Genomic DNA, 14,768 nt, shown 5'->3' with positions numbered 1-14,768 from the left:
AGCTGCAGCTCTCCTCACACTCTAGATTGTATCATGAATGTTCACTTCAAGGAAACGCCATGACTGCCTCATGGCTTCTATGGAACCACCCACACTTTCCTTGAGATGTGTTATTTGGTGTAATAAGCTGATTTACTGATTTTTGTGATGAATTTTGTACTTTCGGGTTGGGTTTTTGTTGTGGATCTTATGCTGTTCACTGCCATAATATGTTTTCTTAAAGTCAGCAATACATTTTTCCAGGGGAAAGGGAAATAAATAAGGCACTTTTCAGAGTAACAGTATTTCATGTACGGGCTTAAGGAAAATGCAGTTCCTGGATTGCTTTATTGTGCATCTTAAGAGAGCCTCTCCTTGAAATGAATAGTTGAGCTGTGGCAGAGCATATGTGGAGTAGGCATGGGTGAGAAAAGAGCCATACTGACCTCTAATGAAGCCGGTCTATAGCCTGGTTCAGAGGTCAAATTAAACTACAGTTTGAAACAAACAATGGTTTAATGTAAATAAGAAGCTTGCTAGTACACGGTGTACAGATGTCCCCATAGTGCTCCTTCTGCACTGCTGCTGTTTCCGTATCATAAACAAACCAAACCAATGTTATCAAAACCTGGGCTCCTGGATTGATTCTTCCCCAACAAGCTACATGTGGTAACCAAGGGTTGCTCTTGACTCACCACTCATGGTTTGTTTGGGGAAAGCAAACCATAAGCCTAGGTTGAGATGACACAACTCTGCCAGATGACACAGACCAGGGGTCAGCAAACTTTTTCAGCAGGGGGCTGGTCCACTGTCCCTCAGACCTTGTTGGGAGCCAGACTATATTTTTTTTGGGGGGGGGGAATGAACGAATTCCTATGCCCCACAAATAACCCAGAGATGCATTTTAAATAAAAGCACACATTCTACTCATGTAAAAACACCAGGCAGGCCCCACAAATAACCCAGAGATGCATATTAAATAAAAGGACACATTCTACTCATGTAAAAACATGCTGATTCCCAGACCGTCCGCAGGCCAGATTTAGAAGGCGATTGGGCCAGATCCGGCCCCCGGGCCTTAGTTTTCCTACCCATGACACAGACACTCTGCTTTGCTTCATGGCAGTAGCAGGAGCTGGGAACAAGTACTCTGCTAATTCACATTAAAGCATAGTTGATTTAAACCTATGTTTAATTAATGGGATGTGTGAACTGGGCCTTTGTGTAGGCCAAGCAGGATTATGCCTTCAGTCTTTAGTCATGTGTACCTTAAACACAATTGTTATCCTTCTCTCAATGCTGAGGAAACAGTTTTGAACTAACTGTAGAGAATGTACTGTACCTCTGTTCTCTTCCTTAATCTTCAGGCATTCAATGGCATTGTACCTCATTCTCCAACCACTCCAACATCTTGCTTGCTCTGTTTCTCAGAACTTATACTACCACAAGACACAGGCTCTTCTTTTCCCCAATGATTATTGCCCTAAAAATTGTTCTGACAGTGCTGCTTGTCTGCACTGCAAGCTGTTCTGTCTATGTATATAGCCTAAGGAAAGAACTCAAGTAGCTGCCATGAAAAAATTAGTGAACTTTGGTGAAATAGTGGCACGTGTCCATTTTACCGTTCTTTCTTTTTACAGTGCCCAAGTTATGCCATGTCTGTTTGTATGGCCTTCAGTAACTGGAAAATTGTGTTCAGTTATGATCATGGACTTATTGTATTGCTTATTTGTGATTTTGTATAACGATAAAGGGTAAACCCGTTGCAGCAAACTGTAACTTTACAGAAAGATACAATTGCAGCAGTAACAATTTTCTGAGTGTGGGAAAGCAATTTGCAGACTTTCATTCTTACAACTACTTTGTTGCATATGATTGAGACACTTTATTGCTATGTGAAACACCAACATGCCAATAATTGAGCAAGTCTGAAGGAATTAATTGTATTTATTGTAACACTTTCCCTTGCTGGATGGGGCCTCTTAACAATATGTGAAAATTCCAATTATGTAGGCATTGTAATTTTGAAGGGTACGTTATTTTTGGTTTTATCACAGACCATATGTTTTGTTAATAACGCTCAATCTCAAGTATACCTTTTACAAAGAGGAAAAATCAATACTGTGAAAGAAAGATTGGACAATGCCTTCATCCACTGGTTCTGCTCTCTTGGCTGTTGGTAACTCCATATTGGCATTTTTAAAAAATTGAAAAACAGGTCAACTCCCTGTGTTGGTGTTATGCTCCAGTCCCATCATTGGTGTACAGCCCGATCCAAAGATTGTTATAAAAGGAGTTTTGTTAGAAACACCAAAATTGTTCGGCACTGTGTAAGTAAATAATGATGGAAGTACCGGTACATAACTGAGCAATTCCCTCTTTTGTTGCAGGTCCAGTCTTACAGAAGCCCTTGAAAAAATGTGGTGAATAAAAACTTGCTCTGTTTACAGGGGGGAAATTCTGGTAAGCAACTCTATATCTTACGCTTTTGTAGTTGTGCCCATTAAATTCTTTCAACTGTTCTGCTTTAATTTCTACTTAGATAGGAAACCTATAATTTTACAAAGTTGGTTACTGGTGTGGGCAGTATTTTCCTCCTTTTCTATTTTCCTTTATTTTAGTTTTGCATGAAGACTTTTGGGTTATAATGAGAAGTCTTGAAAGAAATCAAGCTGAGCCTTGAGGCAAGGAATGCACTAGACAGTTTAATTTCTGAAACAGCTTAAACTTATTGTGCTGTGGCTTTTATAAAGTACTTAAAAGCCTTGGAGCTAAAATCTAAGGGAGGGATATTATAAAGGTTTGCCTTAAAAAAGAAATTTCCTATGGCATCATGCAAACTAGTATTATGGTTCTGATAGAACTATTTTTAAAAGGTTGATATAAATGATGTTGTAACAGTGTGGAGACTGACATACCGCATCTGTTTCTTGTCTCTTGTACCATGTCTTTTTTTATCGAGGACTGATTTTGTATAATGTTACTCCTTGTTATATCAGACAATGACATATAAAACTCCCTAGAGATGATCCATGCAGATTTCTCATTGGAGGATAGGACTTCCCATATAATTCAACTTTTTGTCCATCAGTGTGCTGACTGAAAGTAGTAACTCTTGTTAGAGGCTTGGAAAGAGGTGGAAGATATTAGTGTCTAAACAATTGGGTTTTTTCCCCTCCTACCCCTCTCCCTGGACAGAAGAGTAATAAATCTATGTGTAGATGGTAGTTGCCAGTCATCAGAGTGTTCATTTGAATACTTTATAAAAGGGGTGCCATATTTCAGCAAAATCGTCCGTATCATTTGCCATCATTCAGGGCATGGACTCTCTTAGTTTTTCAGATAAAGCAATGTCCATACGTTCTGTTTCCATTGTGTGATGTGTAGATGATCCAGTCCTTTCCAATTTTTTATTTATATTTTTTGCTATGAGCAATCATGCTGCTACCAGAAGAAAAGTTCCTTGTGCAATAATTTGAGTGATTTAAAAAATGTTAATAAACCTAGGCATGGGTTGCATTGTACATTGTGATTCATACTTTTGCTTATTTCTGTAAATAACCTTTCCCCAAATGGCTGCACAAATTCCCATGTCCATCACATATGGAAAGTCATGCCAATTACCTTGCATCACCTCCAACATGCTGAAGAGGATGTTTTCTCTATGTAGCTGAGTCTTATAAGTGTTAAATGCCATGTATCTATTAACTAAAAAAATAGCCCAAGGGGGGACAAAAACCACAGGCACCACTTTGCTCTCTCTTCTACCCTTTTGCTGTCTGCTTAGCAGGACTTTGGAGATCTTACATCCTCTGCCATCAGTTTTCACCCTACACAACCGTTCAGTAGGATTGCTCTGCAAAAGCAACATAGATTCATTTCCATATTACTAAGCGTGGCATACTAGTGCCTTGACATAATTATGTGATTTATTTAAATATATTTATGGCTTTTCTATACGCTCATATGCACAACCTCAACAGTAAGGATGTGGCCTCAGTGAGAAAACTACACATTGCTTGCTGTCAGGGAACTGCCATCGGAACTAGAGGAGGAGGCGAGGCTCCACAGCGATGCTGGAGAGGGGCCAAGCAGGGAGAGAGGCAGGTCTCCGGTTGGGGAAGAAAATCAGCGCAACACCAGGGATAGAGGGGGGCCAATGGGGGAAGCAGAGAGCAGGCTCCGGGACTTTTCACTGGACACCAGCGGGGAGAGCACAGGTCCTCCGCTACCCACGCCCTCCCTGCGCAGAAGACTTCCGCGCAGGGAGAGTAGGAGGAGACTGGGCGTCAAACAACTTTTATGTTGGAAAAGGTTTAAGAAACGCCCACTGACGGATTCTGCCAGCGACTGAACAGCCACGGAGTGGATGGCTGTCCAGTGAGAAATGGTTTAACCAGCCAACCTAGCCCAGAGCGGCGGCAACTTACGCACAAGCAACCCCTAAAGCCATTACACTTGCTGACTAAAAGATCTCTCCAGGTTTTACTTTTAATCTCTTTGGCACATGAATTATGAAAACAGCATTGGAGCTTGGTGTGATTTTTAAAAAAATGAATAACACATGATGAAATATTTTTATAGAGTTGCTTATTAATCAGGTTGCTGAGCTCAAATTAAGACAGAAGCCTGGGAAAGTATCCCAGCTGACCAGTGACAGGAACTGGAATAATGATGCTCATGTGCTAGGTTAAAAAAAAAATGCCCAGGAGGACTTTCATCATAGCTATTTAAAAAGAAACATTTGTTCTATGTATGTATAGCACTTGGACTTAGGATGTGTTCCTGCGTATTGTCTCATTTCTCAAGGATTATTTGGTTCTGATGGTAGTACTGAAGAGAGATAATTATGGGTAAGATAGTTGTGGTCATTGATAGGATTTGTTCATATAAACCATAAGGTAGAAAAGCTTATCTAGTATGAGTTTGGTGCAAAGTTTTATATTAATACTGTTTCAAAGGGTGATTCTGCATTCTTTCTAATGCCTATTCAGTATTTAAAATACTATGAATAGGAACAAAAATACTTACTCAATGTAGCATTTTATTTATAATAAACATTTGGTATCTTAACCCTCCATCAGTATAGCATCTTTAGCCAATTACCAGTAGCCATTTTCAAAATGAAGGCCCCCAAAATGAAGCAGGGGAAAACCATAGCACAATAGTAAGGCATGTGTTTTGCAAGGCAGAAGTCCCTAGGTTCAGTCTCTGGCATCTCCAGCTATAAACACTGGGTGGGTAGTAATGTGAATGCTTCTGCCTGAGGGTCGAATCAGATGCAACATTCAATGTGGGATTAAATTTAATATGTCCAGTTATTTTATTCTAAATAACATTAATAGGGGAGGAGGGAAGACCAGGATTGGGGCCATGGAACATGGGGAAGGAGGACAAGCCTTTCCCCCCTTACCATGAACCTTATGAAGAAGCACCCCCTTGAAGCTGTTGGTTAGCCCCAAAAAGGAAGCTGTCACTGGCATGTTGGCAGACGTCTGTGTTCTAGGATTCAGCTGCTTTCTGACAGTGATCTGGAGCTCAGTGTGCCCAACTTTATGAGTGGTGGTCACCTAAATTTTACTCAGACCAGATCCATTTTAATTAATGCCCCTAAGTTATGTTCTAGGTACACAGTATGTTAACACATACATTCATGCTGAGACTTCGCTGACATGTCCCAACTATATTTCATGCCACCCACATTATGGGGCAAACTCTGGACTTCTCATCTTTATCTCCCCTTCTTTTAAAGCTCTCACTTTGTGAAAAGCTTTGATTTTAAAGCCAAGTCTGCCTCAATAGCTGTGCCAGCACTGAATCACATCCTATATGGGGTTGGGGGAGAGAGGCTGTGCCTCTTCCGATATTGTTGGGCTCAAGTTCCCTCCATCCCTAGCTACTGGCCATGCTGCTGCTAGGAGTTGGAATTCAACATCTGGAGGACCCTTGCCATGTGGGGTGATATGGCACAGGAGAGCCCAGTGCTGCCACTGCTTTTGACACAGAGCAAACACCATGATCACCATGATGTTGCAGTGAAACTGTCATACGTCTAGCCTGAACCCAGTTGAGAGCACATAAGTTGATTTTTCCTTGGTGTGCAATCTGTGGGCAAGTTGCAATATGAAGGAACAGGGTTGGTGAGTATTTCTGGAGAGCTTGGCAACTAGCCTGAATAACATCTTGCATATCTGACGTCTTTGGAGGATTTTAATAGAATGGAATATCTTCTGCTTTGTACTTGTGGGGGCGCTGTGCTAAGGGTTAAAAAAAAAAACCTGCCACAAAACCGAAAAGATTTTGCTCACTGAAATCCAAATATAGTTTCCATTTAATATCCTTAGAAGTGGCTTGAACTGTAGATTGACCCCAGAAATTATGGTTTCTTTCTTGTCCTTTCTTTAATAACACTTCTCTTTAATATGCTCAGAAGTGGCTTGAATTCTAGAAAGACCCCAGAAATTGTGGCTTCTTTCTTTGCCATTTTTAAAATAACATTTTCTCTTTAACGTGCTGACAGAGCATCCATTTCTGAGTATTAGGTTTGTCTGTATCTGCATTGTTAAGGTTTTGCATTGAGGAGTGGGAGAGAAGCCTTTTTTTCCAGAATTGAGATTATGTTTCTTGTTTATGCATTTTGTACACTTTACCACTACTAACAAGAGCTTTAGCAGTGGCTAAGGGGAGGGGGGAAGAAGATGCTTTTAAATTATTTGCCATCTCAACCCATTACGATGGTTTATTTATTTAAATCTCAATAAATCAGTAGTAAAATCCCCAAGTGTACTATCTATTATTAATCAGTGCGATTTTGAAACTTGCATCACTCTTATTTTAGCTGTACTCCTTTTTTCCACCCTTGTTTTGATTAGTATTTCCAATACTAGTGTGATATGACTTAGGGGCTGCTGCACCATATTTTTCAATATATCTACCTACCTTAATCAATACCCAGTAGAGGCAAATCTGGAGAGGCACAGTATTGGGGCTGGATTGCTTTCTACTCAAGTGGAGCGGGAGGGGGAATGAAGAGCAGAGGAAGGTGCACCTAAGCCCATCTTCGTTTCAGGAAATAAGTAACAGTGCAATTCAAACCCACGATCTGCCAGGATAAGGGAGTTGGGATTCAGTGGATCCTAGGTCTTCCTGGCTTAGCTGGGGCTACACCAGTAGAAGTCCTTCTCCCTGGTTAAGCTGGTGGTGTACCAGAATTTAATTTGGTAGAATTTATACTGACCAAAGGCCCCAAAAAGGGACATGGTCAGTGCAGGATGGGGTAAGGAAACACATACCTATTCTAGACCCCTTTCAGCTAGGACATGTGATCTAGTAACCCAGCAGAATTTAGCTGGCAAATGGTAGTGTCAGTCAAACTTCTCCCGAATGAAGTTTGGAATGGGGTATCTTACACTAGTTACTCATGTAACTTACACAAACTTTCTATAGTTAGGATTGCACTGTTAGAGCCATTTTAACTTGAGAAGCATATTGTACTTTCCAGATGTACAAAGCAGCTCACATTATCTTAGGAACAGCCCACTAAAGTAGATTGGTGTTGTTATTCTCATATTGCAGGGGCAAAGGAGTAAAAAAGCCTCCCCCAAGTTCCCATCCAGATGGGGCCTCCTGAGGCAGCTATTTAGGAGCAGCAGAACTGTACACGCTTCTCTGGGAGTGGGCCCCATTGAACTCAGTGGTACATACTACTGAACAGCATTGCACTGTTAAAAACGTTTCTGCAATTAGTAAATGAGTGAATAACGTCACATTTCTTTTGGTCCTGAGCTTGTTGCTAAAGCAAGGTTTAAACCAGCAAATTTCTCTAACTCATTCATCTATCTCAAAGTTGGCTAATCTTTCTTCCTCCAGATGTTGTTGGACTCCATCAGCCCCAGTCAGCATAGCTATTGGTCAGGGATGAGGAAAGTTGGAATTAAACATCATCTGAAGGGCTACCCCCCCTCTTGCTTTATATGTTAGGTCTCCAGTTATAATCCTGTTTATCATGTGGAATATAAACTGACGTAGATTTGAAGACAACTACGCATGAGGAAATACAGAAAATCTTATATGCAGAATAAATAAATAGATCCATTTACTATGACTCTTCAAATGCTCAACGTAGATTTTCTTTGTAGTATTCAGGGTATATTTGAATTCAGTCCAGATGCTTAAGTGTAGTTTGTATTTTTTTTTTTTATTTGCATTGATACATGTACCTGGTAATCTGGGAAGATCTAACTAAAGAGATTTATCGTCTGTGTGTGTCTGTGTGTGTGTGTCTGTGTGTTCACAAACCTTCAGTTTATTTCCAAACTATAGGAGGTTCAACTCATATTTCATTAATCCATTGGTTTAATGAAGGCAAAATAGCTATCCCAGTCTAAAACTTGAATTTGTGCAATCACCTGTGTTCTAAAAGTATTTTTGAATTATTTCAGGTTTACAGCAAAGTATGCAGATGAACTTTTACAGAGCTTGCACTGTTTTCTTCTGTGCACAAGAATGTGAAATACCTTCAGAAAAAAGGTATTTTTCACATAAGTGTCAGTGTTTGCTCTGCTTCCATAGGAAATTATTTAATTGTCAGCTGTATGTAAATAGCAGTAATGATCCCTTGTCAGCTGATGTGACAGCTGCAGACATGGCTCCTCTGTTCAAGACAACTGTACTATAGAGGATCTGCATTTAAATAGCAACACAGGCTGCCTGTACGCAGACACATGTGCCACTCTGTTTTCTCATCAGTACTTTGATTGCTTTAAACCCCATGGGTAATTAGCATGATTGTTACTCAGAATATGCAGATAATCAATTAAATTAAATGCCACTGGCATTGGAAAAAGGTCATACCAGGTTTTCCTAGTCTTTTCACAACCCAAACAGCTTTGAGAATATAGTGTATGTTTGTTTGTTAAGTGATTCATTCTGTTTTCTCATATTTTGTCTTGATTTGGATTCTGTTCTAGTTCCTTGATAATATTTTGTTTTAAAAATGAAAGTTTCTTTCCCCAAAAGTAATTGCACATTTATTCAAAATCTGATTAAAACTATTTGGTTTAACTGTTAACAAAATTGATGAGCTTGATGCAGTGATTCCAGCTCTTCAAAATCTGATAGCCATTTACACTCAATTTCAGATACATGCTGTCCTGTCCTACACAAGTTGACTTAATAATGTTAACTTCCAGCCACAAAAGCTGAACCAATATCTGTTGTTGTTATCTGCCTCTCTCAAGATAAAATTGAGTACACCTTTTAAAAATGAAAGTTGTATTGCTTACCAAAATGTTTCCAAATATTTTGAGAACTCTATTCTTTTGATGAGAAAAAGCTGTGCTGAATGTTCTCCAATAAGAACTTTCCCCCTGAAATGAGGTGTGTGATACTTAGGGGTTTTAATTAGGTGGTATTTTGGGGTTCTGATCCCACCTTGAAAGAGCTTATCATTGGGGGGGGCTATTTTAAAGTATATTATAAATTTTATTATATATTATATGTCATTATTGGCTATTAGGATACAATTCACTTTGCAAATCAGCATTTTAAGTTTGCTGGTATTGCTACATTAGGTTTGTTGCTATGCCTTATGTACATGTATGCACTATCTCATGAATGTGGAACATAAAGGAAAACTGCTTTAATATAAACTAGTAGCTATTGAGATTATATGTGGGGTGCTATGAACAAGCATTATGAAGTATTTAATTCAAGAGGTAAGGTCATTGTGCATGTCATCACTGAGTATGTGATTAAGCTGTAATTAATGTGCTAATTACATAGATTGGTTCTTATTCTAAAGGTTATAGAGGAAATCTAAATTCATGAATATGAATCCTTGAATAATCTGGAAATTGTAGAATGCACAACAGATGGGGCAATGAGTACTTAATGCCTGTTGGTAATGAAGAGGGATAGGGGGTTATAACTATACAGTGGTACCTCAGGTTAAGAAATTAATTCGTTCTGGAGGTCTGTTCTTAACCTGAAACTGTTCTTAACCTGAGGTACCACTTTAGGTAATGGGGCCTCCCGCTGCCACCGTGCCGCTGCAGCGCGATTTCTGTTCTCATCCTGAAGCAAAGTTCTTAACCCGAGGTACTATTTCTGGGTTTGCGGCGTCTGTAACCCGAGGTACCACTGTATCATGGAACACAGCAGGAAATCGTACCTCACAAACAAGTGTACTAGGGCTAAGGGATTCATTGTTAAGAAGAATGAATGCCTAGAGTTACTGGAGGATACGGGCACTTCCTAGTTGAAATGTGATTAAATTGCATAAACATTGTTCTTTAGATGCACTCATACCTTGCTTATCTCTTACTACCATTTTTCTCTCTGCTCAGCACCTATAATTGATCCTACCTGTTTAGGGAGGTTTTTAATGTTTGATGTTTTATTGTGCTTTTAATTCTGTTGGGAGCCACCCATAGTGGCTGGGGAAACCCAGCCAGATGGGCGGGGTATAAATAAATTATATTACTACTACCTGCCCTTCCACTGTGGTACTCAGCTTCTTAACTACCTTTCTCCAGTTTGCCCACTCCTTCTTTCTGAGACAGGCTTTGAGTTGAGACCTGATGGTTTCATGCTCCCCATCACCTTTTCCTTCTGAACCCCTGGGCACATGTCTCTGCTCCATTTGTACCTCCCGCACATGTCATCTTCACCACCGTTAAACTACCTGTGCTGGGAGAGATCAGTTTTTAATGAGAGCTATGTTCAAACAGCACAAAGAAAATGGAATACAATTGTTGTGGGACACAACTTGACTCTTACCCCAAACATTGGTTACTCGGGGCTCCCGCACCCCAAAGTTGTATGAGTGAATGTCTCCTATTCAATGGAATGAACTTGGCAGTAACTGCCACCTCACCCCTGATTCTGTCTAACCCAATTCACTGAGAGGAACCTTTGACTTTGGGGAAAAGAGAACCTTGCATACATTGTGTACACACAGAGAAAGAGAAAGTTTACACTTACTCTCACTCTGACCTTTTTAGTCCTGTTGGAAAATCCTGTGCACCAATATATGCCTTTCCTATTCCCATTTTCATAAATAATTGTTAAAGTTAAATGTATGTGAAAATCATATGGCTGGCATTTTATTATGACATGCATATATATATATATATATGCAGGCATAATTATAGGGTTCTTGCCTAGAGAAGTATTTGAAGAAAGATAATTTTAAATTAAGGCTTAATTACCAAGATACATACCTATTAACTTCACATGATTTTTTTTCCCCTAACTTGCTTGGACGACTAGTTGCATTTAATCTGAAACTGTGCTGTTCTCCTCAGACTCATTTCTTCTCCTCACTACTTTTATCAGTCATCGCATTTCACGCTTTGAAGTTGGGAAATTCTCAAATTTAATTTTATAAAAAAACTTACAATGAGCTCTGAGAAATCCTGCTGTGCCTGAGGTACAGGATGGCTATATGTGCTCCTCTGCTAACTGCCAGTGTAAGGCAATAGTAATATGGAAGTGCCAGTATTTAGTGTAAAATTTGTGACTGAAACCTGCTCTACTTTGGGAAAACAGGAGGAGACAAACGGAGCAGATAACTCTTGGCCTTGAAATTTGATTAATTGGACTCAGCCTTTGTGCCTGGTAATCTGAACCCGCTAAATTAGAAAGTCACTTTCGTTTTAAATAGCAAGTTCTTCTTATACCAAATGAATGGCATACTTTTACATAGCAGTTGCGTGTTCAGTAAGCATTGCATGTTCATCACAAGGTCTGGAAATTATATAGTACCCAGGAATTCCAAATTTAGTTATCTCCAAATCCCGTTTCTTGAGTAGTTTTCCAAATCATAGCTTAGCATGAATGTGTGGGTGTGTAGACTCCAGGAGAGGAGATTCAGCTAATCTGCTCCTCCCTGTTCATTCTACTACTGTGAACATAAGAAGAGTCTGCTGGATCAGGGCAAAGGCCCATCTAGTCCAGCATCCTTTTCTCACAGTTACCAACCACAGTGGCAGCTTAGTGCTCATGCATTAACATATGGCTTGGCATGTTGTCTGAAACCACTCTCTCCAGACTAATCATGAGCTGTATCAAAGGCTTGCACTATGGTTTTCCAGCTTATTATTTGCCAGGGAGAGCTAAAACCATTACCACATTCCCCTCTGGAAGCCTGCAGGCTCATGTGGTCATACTAAGCAAAGGTTTGACTTGCTGTGGCATGCGAATCAGGCCATTGTCACTAAAAAAATCAATTTTTGTAGCAACATGCGGGAGAAGAGCAAGATCCACTGCAGCGCCTCAGTGGGATGGGTGCTTTTGCATGTATAAGGTTCATCTTCTGTTTCTGGCCATTTCTGGTAGCAAGACTGAAAATGATCTCTGCCTCAGGCCATGGGACAAACCTGCTACTGAAGATTTACAATAGCAGGTGATATGCACCATTTGTCTGACTTTGTGAAATACAGTTATTATGTGTTTTACCCCTGAATCTTGCAGTTCATTGGGCTGTGACCCTCTCCCAGCCTTACCTTGCTTCCTACAGAGATGCAATACTAGGGCTGAAGTGAAACCACGTGGGTTCACAACAAGGACAGATGAAATGCCATTCAATTCCCAAGTGTGTGGAATTGTTTCAAGAGCACTGCATTTAAATAGGTTCTGTGCATTTTCAGAACTGTTGATGCATGTAAATGTATGTAAAAATATCTACAGGTGAAACGATAGTTAACTTTCTTTGTTGCATAATTATTGCACTTTTTTCTTACTCTCCCCTGTGTCTCTTTGGCAACCGTTCCTTACCTTGAGGAAAGAAAGAAAGAAAGAAAGAAAGAAAGAAAGAAAGAAAGAAAGAACCTCAGAGGTTTTAAAATCAGTTTGAGCGGGAAGGCAAAATGAACTTTGGCAAAGTTGTTAACCTACATAGGAATGGTGTGTGGTGTGTTTCCTTCCGCTTTCTCACGCTTAAATGTAACATAGGCATTACTTTGTGGCACCCAATGTAAGGCTAATTTGCCTCATTTGAATCTAAAAAGGAGCCCACATCCTTCCTGTGCCCTTCAGAGAATTCTAAAAGGCTCTACAGAGAAAACAGATGTACGAGTATGTATCACTTACAATTAGGGACGACATGATTAGGTTCTATGCTGAAGAAACTAAAGGACAAAGCTGCCCATGCAGAAAATAGGCTACTGAGATGATGAGGGGTGCTGAACACTCTGCTGTTTACTTTTTCTTGCCGCAGTGATTAAAATCATTTAAAAGAGAATAGCTACAAACAAAGCCAGAGTATTGATTGTTATGCTTCAAGAAAACTGTTCTAAAGATGAGAAAACGTTTACAGAAATATTAACAGGAATGGACAAAATTAACTTCCACCTTTCTCTTTCTTTCTTTCTTTCTTTCTTTCTTTCTTTCTTTCTTTCTTCCTGTCTCGCTCTCGCTCTCTCCTACTCTCCCTCTCTGCTTTTTTTGGGAGAGGGGGGTTAGTATGGGAATATAAGTGTGTGTGTGTCTGTCTGTCTGTCTGTCTGTCTATCTCTCTATCTCTCTATCTATGACTCTTTGTACGGAAGCTGCTGTCCAGCTCTGTAAAATGTAACAGCTTAACTAAAGTCAATTTTGAATGTGCACATTAAGGTGAAGAATGAAGACTGCATTTTGGGGAGAAGATGATACCTTATCTTGCTGAAGCAGCTCTGTGGATTGGGAGTCAGGGGCACCATGTTACAGTTGTTTCATTCTTTCCTGTAGGACTGCTACTAGAAAATAGCATTCGTGAACATCTGCTTGGTCCCTAGCACTTGTGCTATTGGATCCCACCGGGTTCTATTCTCTCCCCCATGATATTTAACATCTGTATGATGACACTGAGAGGTGTCATCTGAAGATTTGCAGCGCAGTGTCATCAGTATGCTGATGCTACTTGACTGTGTCTCTCAGTTCCATCGGAATTAGGAGATGCTGTGCAGAAACATCCCAGGCAATGCTGGGATGGCAAGCCATGGTTGTTTTTGGACCAGGATAGTCTAACTTCAGAAATCTATGCCTGGGTAACCTTGTGACAATGCTACTGCAATGCACTGTACATGGGACTGCCCTTGAAACTGGTCTGGATGCTCCTGCAAGTGCAGAATGTGGCTGTTCAGCTGTTGGACTATAGCACTAATTGTGAAAGGATTGCACTAGTTACCTGTGAGGCACTGGGTTCTATTCAAGGTCTTAGTATTTGAAACATTGGATAGTTTGAACCACAGGTGACTGCAGAATCACCTTCTCCAATACTGCCAGCTCATACGCTAAAAGCAGTGGTGTTGTCCCTGCTCATGGCCTGTTTCACAATGGCAAGACATATGGTCTTCTTTTAGATGTCACCCCCAGTGTGGAACCCTCTATAGGTAGAGCTGCATTTGTCCCCCCAACAATTGCACTGATAAGAAAAAGACCCAATTGCTTAGAAGTCTTTGAATGTAGTGAATATAACTGATTATCTGTTATTCCTTGACTCTTGTCCTGTGCATTCTGAAGTGTGTGTGTGTGTGTGTGTGTGTGTGTAATGTTGTGTGAAGTTTTTAAGGTTTTAATTTGTTTATAGTATTAGATGATAAGAGTCTCATGCTCTACTGACTGAGCTATATACTTTGACACAAGTTTGTTAATATATTCAGAAATGTTTATCTGAGTCTTTATTATTGCTTTATTTTTAATTTTATGTCATTGTTGCATGACATATGCTCTAATATAGACAAAGATATATCTCAATGCAACCATGTTAAACAGTTTAAAGATGGAAATGAATAAAAACTATGTTACAA

The 14,768-nt window shown here is 39.9% G+C and overlaps 1 protein-coding gene across 26 annotated transcripts in view; it reads left to right on the top strand.

Moving 5' to 3' along the window:
- The window catches only part of FYN (FYN proto-oncogene, Src family tyrosine kinase), a 105,885-nt gene that overhangs the window by 49,439 nt on the left and 41,678 nt on the right, over positions 1-14,768 (top strand). For 20 of the 26 annotated variants that reach the window (XM_083608581.1, XM_083608592.1, XM_083608590.1 and 17 more), the window contains one exon: positions 2,370-2,442. The exons of 2 other annotated variants lie outside the window; for them this stretch is intronic. The gene's annotated coding sequence lies outside the window, so the exon portion shown is untranslated. Of the gene's footprint in view, positions 1-2,369; positions 2,443-8,420; positions 8,509-14,768 lie in introns of all 26 variants that reach the window. 4 more of the 26 variants (XM_083608595.1, XM_083608582.1, XM_083608601.1 and 1 more) reach the window with 1 other exon arrangement.

The sequence above is a fragment of the Podarcis filfolensis genome, assembly GCF_964270895.1.
Source record: "Podarcis filfolensis genome assembly, chromosome: 3".
NCBI classification, from domain to species: domain Eukaryota; kingdom Metazoa; phylum Chordata; class Lepidosauria; order Squamata; family Lacertidae; genus Podarcis; species Podarcis filfolensis.
This window is presented reverse-complemented; position numbering and strand designations above follow the sequence as displayed.